This window comes from Stegodyphus dumicola, chromosome 8, assembly GCF_044657685.1.
Source record: "Stegodyphus dumicola isolate Sdum_Otavi_A_Nest chromosome 8, ASM4465768v1".
NCBI lineage: Eukaryota > Metazoa > Arthropoda > Arachnida > Araneae > Eresidae > Stegodyphus > Stegodyphus dumicola.
Genome location: NC_140775.1, coordinates 98,028,485 through 98,040,879, shown reverse-complemented (window position 1 = coordinate 98,040,879; position 12,395 = coordinate 98,028,485). Strand labels below are relative to the sequence as shown.

The 12,395-nt window shown below is 31.4% G+C and overlaps 1 protein-coding gene and 1 long non-coding RNA gene across 6 annotated transcripts in view; one reads left to right on the top strand and one right to left on the bottom strand.

The window, feature by feature from the left end:
* Positions 1–12,395, bottom strand: part of LOC118206098 (uncharacterized) — a 223,274-nt gene that overhangs the window by 80,832 nt on the left and 130,047 nt on the right. The gene's annotated exons all lie outside the window — the stretch shown is intronic.
* The window catches only part of LOC118193851 (uncharacterized), a 333,808-nt gene that overhangs the window by 226,848 nt on the left and 94,565 nt on the right, over positions 1–12,395 (top strand). Inside the window, exon 2 of one of the 5 annotated variants that reach the window (XM_085822158.1) lies at positions 11,435–11,546. The exons of the other annotated variants lie outside the window; for them this stretch is intronic. The gene's annotated coding sequence lies outside the window, so the exon portion shown is untranslated. The remainder of the gene's footprint in view (positions 1–11,434; positions 11,547–12,395) is intronic. 5 annotated transcript variants of the gene reach the window in all.

The window sequence follows — 12,395 nt, the reverse complement described above, 5'->3', positions numbered from 1 at the left end:
GCAGCCTGAGTTTTAAATGAAACGAAATTTGTTTCTTAAAAACTGAAACGAATTCTTTCTATGTTATTTATAATTCATAAAACAATTACATCCAACGAATTAATCTATAAACGTTTATGTTTCTTAGCAAAGTATTAAGAAGGGAGGGGGAGTTAACATTTTCTTTTCTCAACAGCTCTTCAGTTGACTTTCTTAAATTTCTATCCTCTATTTGTATACTTTAAAGAAATACGCAGTTTAATTTCATTCCTTAAGAGTACAATTTCTTTTAAAGTTTAGAATCTTGCAGAAAAATGCGAATTCTTTCGAAAAATAGTTGTAGTTTTGCAACTACTTTTTTAAATTTTCGTACGTATTATTTATTATATTTTACTACAATTTAAAGGACTTAATTTAATAAAAACAATTTCTCTTTAAAAAGACAATCAAAAGATGTGAATAAGAGTGCAGACGAAATGAACGTTAAAACATATAAAAAAAATCTACATTTTTAAAACTCGCATCTTCTGAAAGTATTTCACATTCAGAAAAAAAGATAATTTTTACTAAATCAATAATCTTTTATTCATTTTAATAAATTAACAGTTTAAGTAAAATTTGAAATCCTAATATTTGTGTATTTATTCGCCTTTTGCAGAAACATATAATCAAATTTCATTTATTAGAATTCGCATTTTGTGGGTAAAAAAAAGGGTAACGATTAAAATGTTTACGCTTTTTTTTGTGCATGCCAGAACGTTTGTTATTAATAAATTAAATACTCTAAACTAGCATTTTGCAAAAAAATAAATTCTAAATAACTTCCGATCTGCATCAATAAAAGTCTCATTTTTACATTACATTTTCATGAATTTGTCTTAAATGTAAGCTTGCCATACAAAACCAGATACAATTAAATAAAATCTAGACACTGAAACCTCAAATTTTGTGAATTCAAAAACAAGTTCCAGTATTTATTCATTGAAAAGTAACTCTAACATAAATATTAATTTTTGTACATATTTTACAGTAACAGGAAGTAACTTTTAGGGATACTGCTTTGAATTAACCAAATTACTTCCCAAAATTTAATTTAGTTCTAAGCTACGGCAACTGCAGTTGATTGAACCAAATTTCCTAGTTATTAAAGATGCTAATTATTATCATTAGACATTTACACAAATATTAATCTGTCATGGAAGTACAAGGTATTCCATATTATTCATTATTTAGAAGTGATTCCTAAGAACAAGTCTAAATAAGCTAAATTTGTTCCAGTTCTAGAATACATACTTTACGTTCTATAATAAAATGCTGATACCTACATAAAAATTGAGAATTTTACTTACGTGCAAGCAAAACTAATCCATGTAATTTTTTTTCTTTTTTTACGTGTTAAGTCTTGAATTTTCAAGGGCAAATATGATTTTATAGAAAAACTTGCTTTGATGGAAATTGACACTGATAGGTCTTCTTCAAGGGACCAGAAGGTTAAAATAAACTGAAATGACTCATTTTTATTTTATTATTGCATAAAACAATGTCAAATAGTCTTTTCTTAATTCACTATAAGTTTGAAAATTTCCAAAATACAGAACAGTTACAGAATAAGTGTTCGATTTATGGCTGAAGCAAATCTTAGTATATAATCTATAAAAATTCTGTTTCAGTAGTGCTTCAAACAATATTGATTCGAATTGGAGCTAATGGATCGAAACTACTTTCTTGCTATTGATTTAAAAGCGATAGAAGACTACCCAAGCGCAGATAAAGACAAATTCTTCGGATCTCAAAAACTAACAGATTAAATATATACAAATGCCAGAAATTAGGCCTTTTAAAAAGTTTTTAGCGTTACAGAACTCATTTGGCTTTCTGTTATTTACATGTGTTAAGTATTTAAATAAAAATCGCAGGAAACTTTTATAACGTTTTCTACTCATTATTTTAAGGTAAGTTACATGTCACATAAATATTTTAATCTTCAAAAGAAGACTTGGAAGTTTGATAATTCTTCAGTCGCCGACTCGTTTTGCATTTGATGCAAGTAGAGTAACAAAATCAAAATTCAGTTCGTCCCTGATTTTACAAGTGTCTGCATGATATACATAGCCAAACAGTTGCTACGTGAAGTGTATTTTTGTGCGTTCGCATTTACTTGCGGTACTCGAAAGGATATTTTCCCCTTTTAACTTCGTTAAAACAAAAGGCAAAAAGCAGGATGTATTCATATGCTGAAATAAACAAAATTATTGCTTCTTAACAAAATGATGCAATTATTTCGCAATACTTTCATAAACACACATACTATTTTTCAGGAGTTATAGAAGAGATTACCTATATTTGGGGGTTTTCACGTAATACGACTTCCTGAAATATATATTCCAATGCCCCTATTGTTTGACTTTAAATAACTGTAAGCTGTTATTCCTAATGATGGTTTCTGGAAAGATTATTTGTAATATATCTTATGTAATTTAAAAAAATAGACATAATTTGTAAAAATAGAATGGATAATTTAGTATAAAACTAGATTCCCGAGGAGGATTTCTAGAAAGTTTAGACAATACGTTATATATATATCCATATAATTTTAAGTAATGTTAAGAAATTTTAAACAACAGTGATGTTGCACTTTTTTAAAGCAGAATCTTAAAGATAATTTTTGGAAAGCGTTATTTTATGCACATCCTACGTAATTTTTAACAAAGGTTGGGAATTTTAAAAATAAAAGGAATAATTTTGCTTAAGACAAGATTTAATTTGTAAGATTTTAATTTGTTTAAACAAGATTTCCAAAAGTAAGCCCCAGAAAGCTTTGGTATTATTTTATGCATATCTTATGTGCAATTTCAAATAATAGTACGAAATTATAAAAAATATAGCGAATGATTGTTTATATTTTTAAAGCATATTCCTGAAAATGATCTCTGAAAAGCTTTGACATTATTTTGTAAATAGCTTGCGTGATTTTAAACATAGGATATTCATATGTATATATTTAATTTAATTTAATACTTTATTTATGATATGAAATTAAGAAAAAAGAAGGAGACTTTATCGTAAAAATAAATCATTATTATCTAGACATGCAAACATTTGCTTAAAACTGATACTTAAGTTTACAATTACCTTAAAATACCTTCATGCTTCTGCTAAAATAACCAAGATACCACATTACGTCTGTCAGTTTTAAAATATCCTTGAAAATATGCATCGTTTAAAATTAGAGGGAAAATAGGGTTGCCCGACGCTCTGGGTCGTTGAACTAAAGAGGCCCACTGCCCCAAAGAACCCCGCATCATTCCCAGTAACACGTGTTTTACCCCCTTGCTTTCAGTAGGCCCGCCTAAGTTGGGAACGCATTGCCGTAGAAACGCACGTAGAAAAACTTTTGTTTGCGATGAGAATATGGAACAGAAGGTTGAACTTTGGCGATTAAAAATGTGACTTTGGAATCGCTAATGTCATGAACGCATTAAACTTTATTCTGGATAAAAAATTGTGAGTTCTTTGCTGGAAAGGTAGAATGTTACAGAATTATATATCTTTTAATAAATATTCTGAAATGTTCCGGGAATCTGACGATTGCATTGTGAAACCAGCACCATGAAATGTGACTTAAATATATATATTTTTAAAAGAGTATTTAAAGAGTGTCATTTCTCTTTTCAGCTGCTTATTTCTTGGCTAATGCATTTTCAAATGTTATATATCATTTCTTCAGTCTGTCATGGTGGTTTGGCATTGATTGCTGACTGGACCATCTTGTATGAGAAAGCTACAACAATAAATTGAATTAAGCAGTTTACTGTAATTTTGAATTCATCAGCATACCTACATAAGACATTTAATAGCTTCAGACAGCTTTAGAGAAAAACAGAAAACTATTACAAAATGCATCCTACTGTAAAAAAAGGAATTATATTCTGACAAGAATACCGTATTTACTGACGTATTATTTTTCCTCCCTTTCGTACTAATTTTAACGCTTGAAAACAGGCAGGGGAAACATATGCTGTGTATAACTATTTCTGAACAGACGATTTAGATGATGAACCATTAAAAAGTACATATAAATTCTTCTCAATTTCAATAATATTCTTTTATTTACATAAAATATATTCCTATTTGTGCATATATTTTTCATTGTTGTCATAAATCAGAAGTTTCTAAATCATATGCTGAAAAGAATAGGGAGGGAAATACGTGAGAGTGAGAAATAAGTGAATACGGGATTTAATAAATAACTGAATATGATATTTTAAAACTGTTTCAAAGACTGTGATGCTGAAGAGTTGTAGTACATGGCGTTATATATTTTGTTGTTGTGTGAAATAACTAAATACAGTACATATAAATAATAATAATAAAGTATATATATATATATATATATATATTTCTTGACCAAAATTGTTATTACTGCTTTGCTTGATAAATTATATATATATATATATATATTTACTAAGATAAACACCAATGGCTCCAAATGATTTTAGTTGATATTGAAAATTACTTCTCTACTACCTTCTTCCCAAAAAGCTAAAATTGTCGATGACCATCTTAGACAAACTATATTTTAATTCAGTTTTAAATACAGTTAATTTTCGAAAAGCTGCTCACATATACAGGGATTCCCTTTAACAAAATTATTAAGAGATACAGAAAACACAAATGAAGAAAACGCCATATAAAATAAAAAGGAATTCTTACGACTCAGCTCAAAAAGACATTAAAATAATAATAATAAAAAAAAAAAATTAGATTAAAGCCAAATTATAAAAAATGTTGAAAAAATGACCCCCAATTCCCAAGAAAAGAAAATACAATGAATTCTCTCTAGACTATTCACGATTTCAATCGATTTAGGCCTTTTTTGAAACTGCCTGCATTAGGAGAATTACTGTATTTAATATCGAAGTTTACTCATGTTCTCAGAAATACTGGTCAATTTCAGAGGAGTCTAGAGAGGAATCACTACCCATCATAATGTGGATGTGGCCATCATAAGAGGTTTCACTGTATTTAAACTTAATTTCGTTTTGTTGATTTCAATCTCAGTATCGCCAAATTTCTTTCGTTCACCCTATATATAAATATACACTGTATTTTAAAATTTTATTTTAACATTTCTTGATTAAAATGAGGGAAATTGAAGGCTTGAGTTGGTAGTAATTTTATCTCTATTCATTTTGACAAATTATCTCCTTTGGATGTCTCAACTTTCAAAAGTTTTCTAAAGTAAGAGGAGGGTGTGTGTGATTATGGCAAAGCCTCGAGGGCTATCTGCTTAAGGGAAGGAATGCCTTCGTGGAGGACTTTCTAAGGGAAACTGGCTCGTATACACGTTACACATGGGGAAAACCACGAAAACGCCCATGCAGCCAGCCCGTTCGCGGGATTCGAACCTCGGACCGAACTGCCACTTTTCAGCGACTTTACCGCTCGACCGCTGGTGGGCTTAGTAAGAGGAGAGAAATAAGGAAAAAAAACTTTGGCCTGTTTTAGAAGAGAGACTATTGTCACATCATTTCTACAATTGTACACAATTTTCTTTTTTAAATTAAGACAAATCTATGCTTGAATTTTAAATAATTTTAATATTAAAGGTGGCTTGCATTTACTTTAAGTTTTTAGATTAATATATTAAGAATAATGATAGTAAATTAGCTATGAAGTATTGGATTTTTCAGAAAAAATTAATATTCTTTTACAACTGAGCTTTAAGAATTGTTTATTTAAATTAAACCACTGCAATTTGATAATGTCAATGTAAAGATGACAATCAACTCTTGCATTGGATTACCAGAAATGAGACATTTATTTTTGTAATAGAAAAGAAACATCTAGGGTGATAAAAGGACTCTATAAATTGATTACGACTAAAATCCAGGCTGATTAAGACTCTGTAGCCATACTGATTATAGTTTGTCTAAAATAATTAACGAATTTTCATATATTAGTGAAACTTTATAATATCTTTAGTTTAAAAGCTTTTAAATTAATACTGCCAGATTGAAACATGAACTTTTAGATGTTTTAAAGCTTATAAGATTAAATTTTTTATATTTTTGAAGGCCCTTTTTATATTATTTTACAGGGTTATCCACTTTCTTTGAAACCAGACTTAATGAGTTAAATATATGTCAATCAAGATTAACAAAAGACAGCCTTTGCCTAGGAATAATCGACATCTTATACATATTAGCAGGGAACAAATGTAATGAACCATAAATATCAGGAGAAAACTGAGTTAATGGTCAAAGACTCAATTCAAAGGCAGTTTAAGGTAATGCCTTTTGGACTGCGTGATTCTTCAGCAACATTCAAAAGTCTGATGGAGACAGTTTCAGAAGGACTCTCATATAAAGTTTGTCTTGTTTATCTCGCTGATACTATTATAGTTGAAATTGAACACTTTTGAAGAACATCTGAAAAATATCAAGAAATAGCTACAGAAACTCAGAAAAGCCACTTAAAAGCTCAGTCCTTCAAAGCCTAAATTATTTTGACAAGAAGTTAGCTACTTGGTTATGTTATTTTTGCTGAAGGTGTATGCACACCTGAGAAAATCAAAGCCGTTCGTGTTGTCCTCAAGACATTTATAAATTAAGGAATTTTCACAGTCTCTGCACGTATTATCAAAGATTGGTCAAAGACTTTTCTAAAATCACAAGTTCTTTACACCACCTAACAGTAAGAAAGCTAAAGTTTTTGTGGACTAAGAAGTGTGAAGAAGAATTTAAGAACTACACGTTTTTTTTACTTAACTTTAGTCCAAAGACAGATCAGTTGGTCCACTCGAAGATGGCGCTTATGATGGCTGCCAGTGAGTCTAATTTTGTTCGCAAGTCCGGATGAAGGAAGCTGTCTATAGCAAAGGGCAACGAAAGTATAATGTAAGGAGTGAAGTCAGCTATGCAGCTAAAGCAGTATGTTTTGATTATACTACTATTAGGTTGAAGGAGTCAGTGCATATGCTGTTCTTTTGGTTTAAAAACAAAGCTGCTTTTTGTGATATCTCAAAATACTACACTGTTGCAAACATACTCTTGTACTTATTTCAAAATGGATGCATGGTAATAAACTATTACACATATATAACGAACATAATACTATACATTATATTATACAATTCATAACACAAGCACTTAAAAATATTGTGCAGTACCAAAATATTGATGCACCAGTATAAGTACATCCATATAGCGGTATGAAACCATTATAGTGTGCACTTGACGTTATGCAGTGCACTTGTACTAGTGCACTTGACGTTATGCAGAATTTACACTGGAGATAGAAGTTCAAACAACACTTGAAAAGACATCTAGTGAGCTGATACACCACAACAAAATGCATATTATGCATTTTTTAAGTTTATGGTATTTCTTTTTACTGCCCTTAGCTTTAGCAGGATGCCATCTAGCTAGTTAGCCGATTGAAAATTCTATGAGCTAATTTCAGTGCATTTCTGGATACATCTGAGCGCATATGTGTTGCAGCAGGTGTTATTTACCTATACAATGTTTTCCAGCTGATGGAATGAGGAGATGATAAGCATTTGTTTTTGTACAGTCAAGCATATAATGGTCAGAATCTCCAACTCCTCCACATGTGCATTGCGCGCTGTCTCGAAAGCCGGAGAGATATAAATAGCTTATGTATGGGCCATGTTTCGTCAGGAAGTGTGTCAACTCAGAAGTCCCACTGCGTAATTTATTTCTGATCTTTGGAAAGTAATTACATGCTCTCCTGCCAGTGTCGTTCGTTATCCCATAAACTTTGACACTTCTCCATCAAAAGGGTCCTAGTGGTAGTTTTCATGTGCGTCTTCGGCTATGGTATGTATAGTTTCCGCGTATATTCGTCCGTGGCTACCAATTTGGTAATTTCGTCTGCTTTTTCATTGCCGTGTCCTCCAGTATGTGCACTACTACTAGAACTTTGGTCTCATATATGCTGACAAGCAGAGTAGTATTCTTTGAATCTCCTTGACTAAGGTGTTCCGAATTTTCCAACCTCTTATAGAGTACAGATTTAATGCTGAGTCAGAATATAAGGTTAATTCGTGACCGACTAGAATGCTGTAGTGAACTGCTGCTCTAAGTGCTGCAAGCTCAGCCTGGAAACAATATTTGTAGAATTTAGTTTTTGCATCCAGGTAAATAATTTGCTGATGTCTCATACCACACAGAAGCTATAACCTGAAAGCCCCGTTTGATCCCTCAGTACATACCGCATATGACTCACTGGTACTTTCGTATCAAGAACGAATTCTGCTAAGGTGGCAGGGCACTGTGTTATGCTATTGCGCTCATAGTCAGTGTATGAGTTCTCTGTTAAACTGATGAATAATCTGTCCCGCAGAGATGTATTAGTGTGCAGACTATGGCATTTTTCTTTTGTATAACGAGATGGAGGTGGGAGTAGCTTTTCGCAACCTGAAAAAGAATTTATTCTTGATACAGACACCAGTAGTGAAGAAACTGGAGCTGTTTATGTTTTTGTCTGTTTTTGCAAAAGCCTCTCAAAGTCAGAAAGGAATTACTGTGTCATCAGAAAAGAGCTGTTAGCTGTTGTAAAGGCAGAATATTTCCATCTCTAGCTGTATGGATGAAAATTCCTGTTGTGCATCAACCATGCTTCATTAAGTTGGATGGTTAGTTTAAAAAATCTGGACGGCTAAATGGCTAGATGGATACAGAGGTTACAGGAATATGGCGTGGAAATTCAACATCACAAAGGAATTTTGCATAAGAATGTTGATGAACGTTCAAGAGATATTCTGCAGAAAAATGCAAACACTATTCAAAATCCAAGGAAAAACAAATTTTTAAAGAGCCAGTGTTCAGACATACGCCAGGTCTATAACATTAGAAACTGATCCATGGATTAGAAAATTTAAACAGGCCCAAGTGGAAGATTCTGAATTACAATTAATAGAATTGATGAAAAAGGAAGTGAAAACCCCAGCTGGCAAGAAATGGGGTCTTTTAGTTTGACCACGAAAAGACATTGGGCTTTATGAGATTTCTTTTATCTGATAGTATATTATACCGGAATTAGGAATCTGATGATAGAAAGACTTTTAAATGGCAGCTCATCTTACCAATATTCAAGTTCTTAGCGTTCTGTCAAAGCTTCATAGTAGCATTCCTTGAGGTCATTTTAGCGTAACAAAGACACTCCATACATTTTGTTAAGGTTTCTTCTGAGATAGGCCAAAGTAGATGCAAAAAAGTGGTAAAAATACTGTTATACCTCTGATACTCAAAAAGGCCTACAAGAACACACATGAGGACAATTACAGCGCTAAAACGTAGGAGCACCATTCGAAATGATTGCTCTCTATGTTTTCGGACGTTTACATTGTACAACCAAGGGTAAAAAGTACATCCTAATTGCCATCGATTACTTTAGTTATTGGCCGGAAGCTCATGCCAACCCAAAATATCAAGAAATTTCGCATTTATGTAATACGTTAAAAAGAATTTAATTTTAAAATGTTTCTATATTAAAAAAAGGTTTTAATTTATTTTCTAAAAATCAGTTGCTGATAATATAGTAAAATATCTTAGTGATTTTCGTTTGATTTTCTTTCAAATGCGACAGTTTTGTGTTCAATTCAATAAAATGCCATTTGAATAGAGGTTAAAGAAATAAAGAAAAAACAAATCTTAGTTAACCAGTTAGAGTAGTAAAACCATTTGTCATTTGAGTGTCTTATAACGGTGTGTTGCAAATGCAGTAAAAGGAATTTTCGCAAATTTCTTTATACCCTTTATGTGTATTCTAAGAATAATTGAAAATTTGAAAAGTGAATATTTATCAAAGGATTTTCACTAGTGGTTTTAACTGTAGTAAAATTAAATCTTCATTTTCAGGGATAAATACTTTTGCTATAACATTGTAGAGTCATTAGGTTTATTTTTTTAAGCAGGAGACGTGAAAAATATGCAATGCCCTCTCCGGGAGTACCTCTCCAATATGCGCCGGATACGCTTCCAATTACACCACAAAGGCATATGGAGAGGAGGAGAGAAAAAATACCTTATATACTCAGCTTTTTTTAAAGGGCGACTGGTGATCAGGCGATGCAATCGCCAAATCCTAATGGTGACGAATTATTGCCCACTACCTTTTAGTTCGGACGCCACTTGTAGAGTCATTAGGTTACTTTGAAGCAGAAAATGTGAAAAATGCATAATGTCTTCACTGGGACTCGAATACGCGCCGAGTGTGCTACTGTTATACCTCGAAGACGTTCTGAAAAGAGGGAGAAAATACCTTATTAATGTAAATAATCATCGTCAAATTCTTTTTACTAGTATAATTATTGTGAAAAATGCTGATGGTAATTGTGTTCCTTGTTCAGCTGTTATTAGAAGCTGCTAAAAAAGTCACTTATTTTGAGAGAATTGTACTGAAAAACAGATCTTATGTGTTACAAAGAGAAACAAAGTATTTTGGGAATAATATATATGATTCCGGGAAAGTCATGTATTTTCAGAATTCTTAGGAAAACTATTTTTAACAATTACGGAGAAAACTCAGAATATTCCGGGAATAAAAGATACAATTGCAAGGAAGCTGCTGAATCTGAGAACTAAGGAGAAAAAAAAATCTATTGTTGCAAATTACCTAGAAAATTCTAAGTACTGCAACAATAAAAGATATGATTACAAAGATTTTGCTCTGTCAAGCAAAATTTTGAAATATAATATTTCATTATAAATATCAGTATTAATGTTAAAGCCTCACTCAAGTTCAGTATCAACTCTCCACACGTTCAGTATCAGTGTTGACTCTTTAAAAATGAAGCACTTTTTTGTCCATGGCTCAGCTGTTAACTTAGCTGCATCCAATTTATCCAATTTCAATATCTCAATATGTAATTGTCTTAATTTCATTCATGTTTGTTAGCGGATTTAATTCGCCCTTGGACATTTCCGTCAAAGCAGATATTTTTTTTGAAATTATCAAACTAAATCTATTTTTAAACGAAAATATTTATTTGCCACCAAGAACTTAAAATTAGAATTTTTATTGTCAAATAAAATTTTTACCCAGTATAATCTGCAATAAACATTTATTCTAGCAATTGTCGTATTTTAAAATTCAAGGAGTGGATGAGAAAACAGCCCAGGAATTATACAGTCTAATGTTCTCCTGTCTATGATGAAAAGAGTGAAATAATTTATCTGTCGTAAGTTTTATAAACATAAAAAAGGTAGATAAATTACTGAACTGGATGACTTTGAAAGTAAAATTCATGTCAGAGAATCAGAGATTCATGTTCTACTCATAAGATATATGAAATTCTGGAACAAAAATTGTGATCCTAGTTTCAAAAAACCAATAAATAAATAAATAAATAAATAAATAAGCGTGAATGTCATTTATTAAATAAAATAAAATATTTAAATATAAATCACTAGAAATAGTCTTGTTTTAGGAATGACACGTAAGATTCTACCCTGAAGTGATCAAAGTTTGCTAAAAGGATAATTCGGTACAAGGCAATTCCGGAAATTGGAGAAAAAAAACTTTATTTGAAGCCTTATTATGTAAGCATAATCTTATTATTTCAAACAATTAGTACTCTTTATTCAACTGTTAGATAGATAATTAATTGTTCTCATGTTGCAGTAACAGCATTCATCAAATCACAAGGTCCCTGAAAATTTTTATCTTCTGTGAAGATGCTGGTAGATTTAGAATGCTTATTGGTGACATTCAGTATCAGTGTTTATTTATGTTTCAAGAAGAGCTGCCCGTCTTTATATATCGTTGCCATAAGAGTTTTCACTTTACTTATTGCCAAAATATACCCTGTGGCGTTGCAATCATTCCTTTCAAGCAGAGTTCAGTTATTAGTGTTATAGATTTGAAAGAAACATAACTGTTTTCACTATGGAAAAAGTCTCATTCCATTTCGCTCAATTTCGGTTTTACGTTCAGATACTAACATCATTTCTCGGATACTTCATATCTTTTCGAATACAATATTTCCTTGAATAATATATCAAATAATTATTTTTCCTCATACCATCTATTTTTGCAAGTTAAGCTTATTTATACGAAGCTGAAGTTAAGCTACGTATTTACATTGCATAGTAATTTTCAAGTGATGATTCGTTTGAAATTCTTCAAATGAAGTATAAATTTCACGTTCCGTTTTCCAGAAACAAATCGCACCAGAAAATTTTCACAAATTATTCTCTTTGTGGACCTCAAGCGTTTCTTTAAATGTATACCAAAAAGCACGAGTATTTGTTTATTGAATACACTTCTCGTTCCACTAAAAAGAATTTCTTGAGCTTAGTATGAAGCCGTGACAACAAGATTTATGACAATTCTACTTGTGAAATCTGGGAATATTTCCAGATGGGAAAATAATTTTCGGAATATAACCT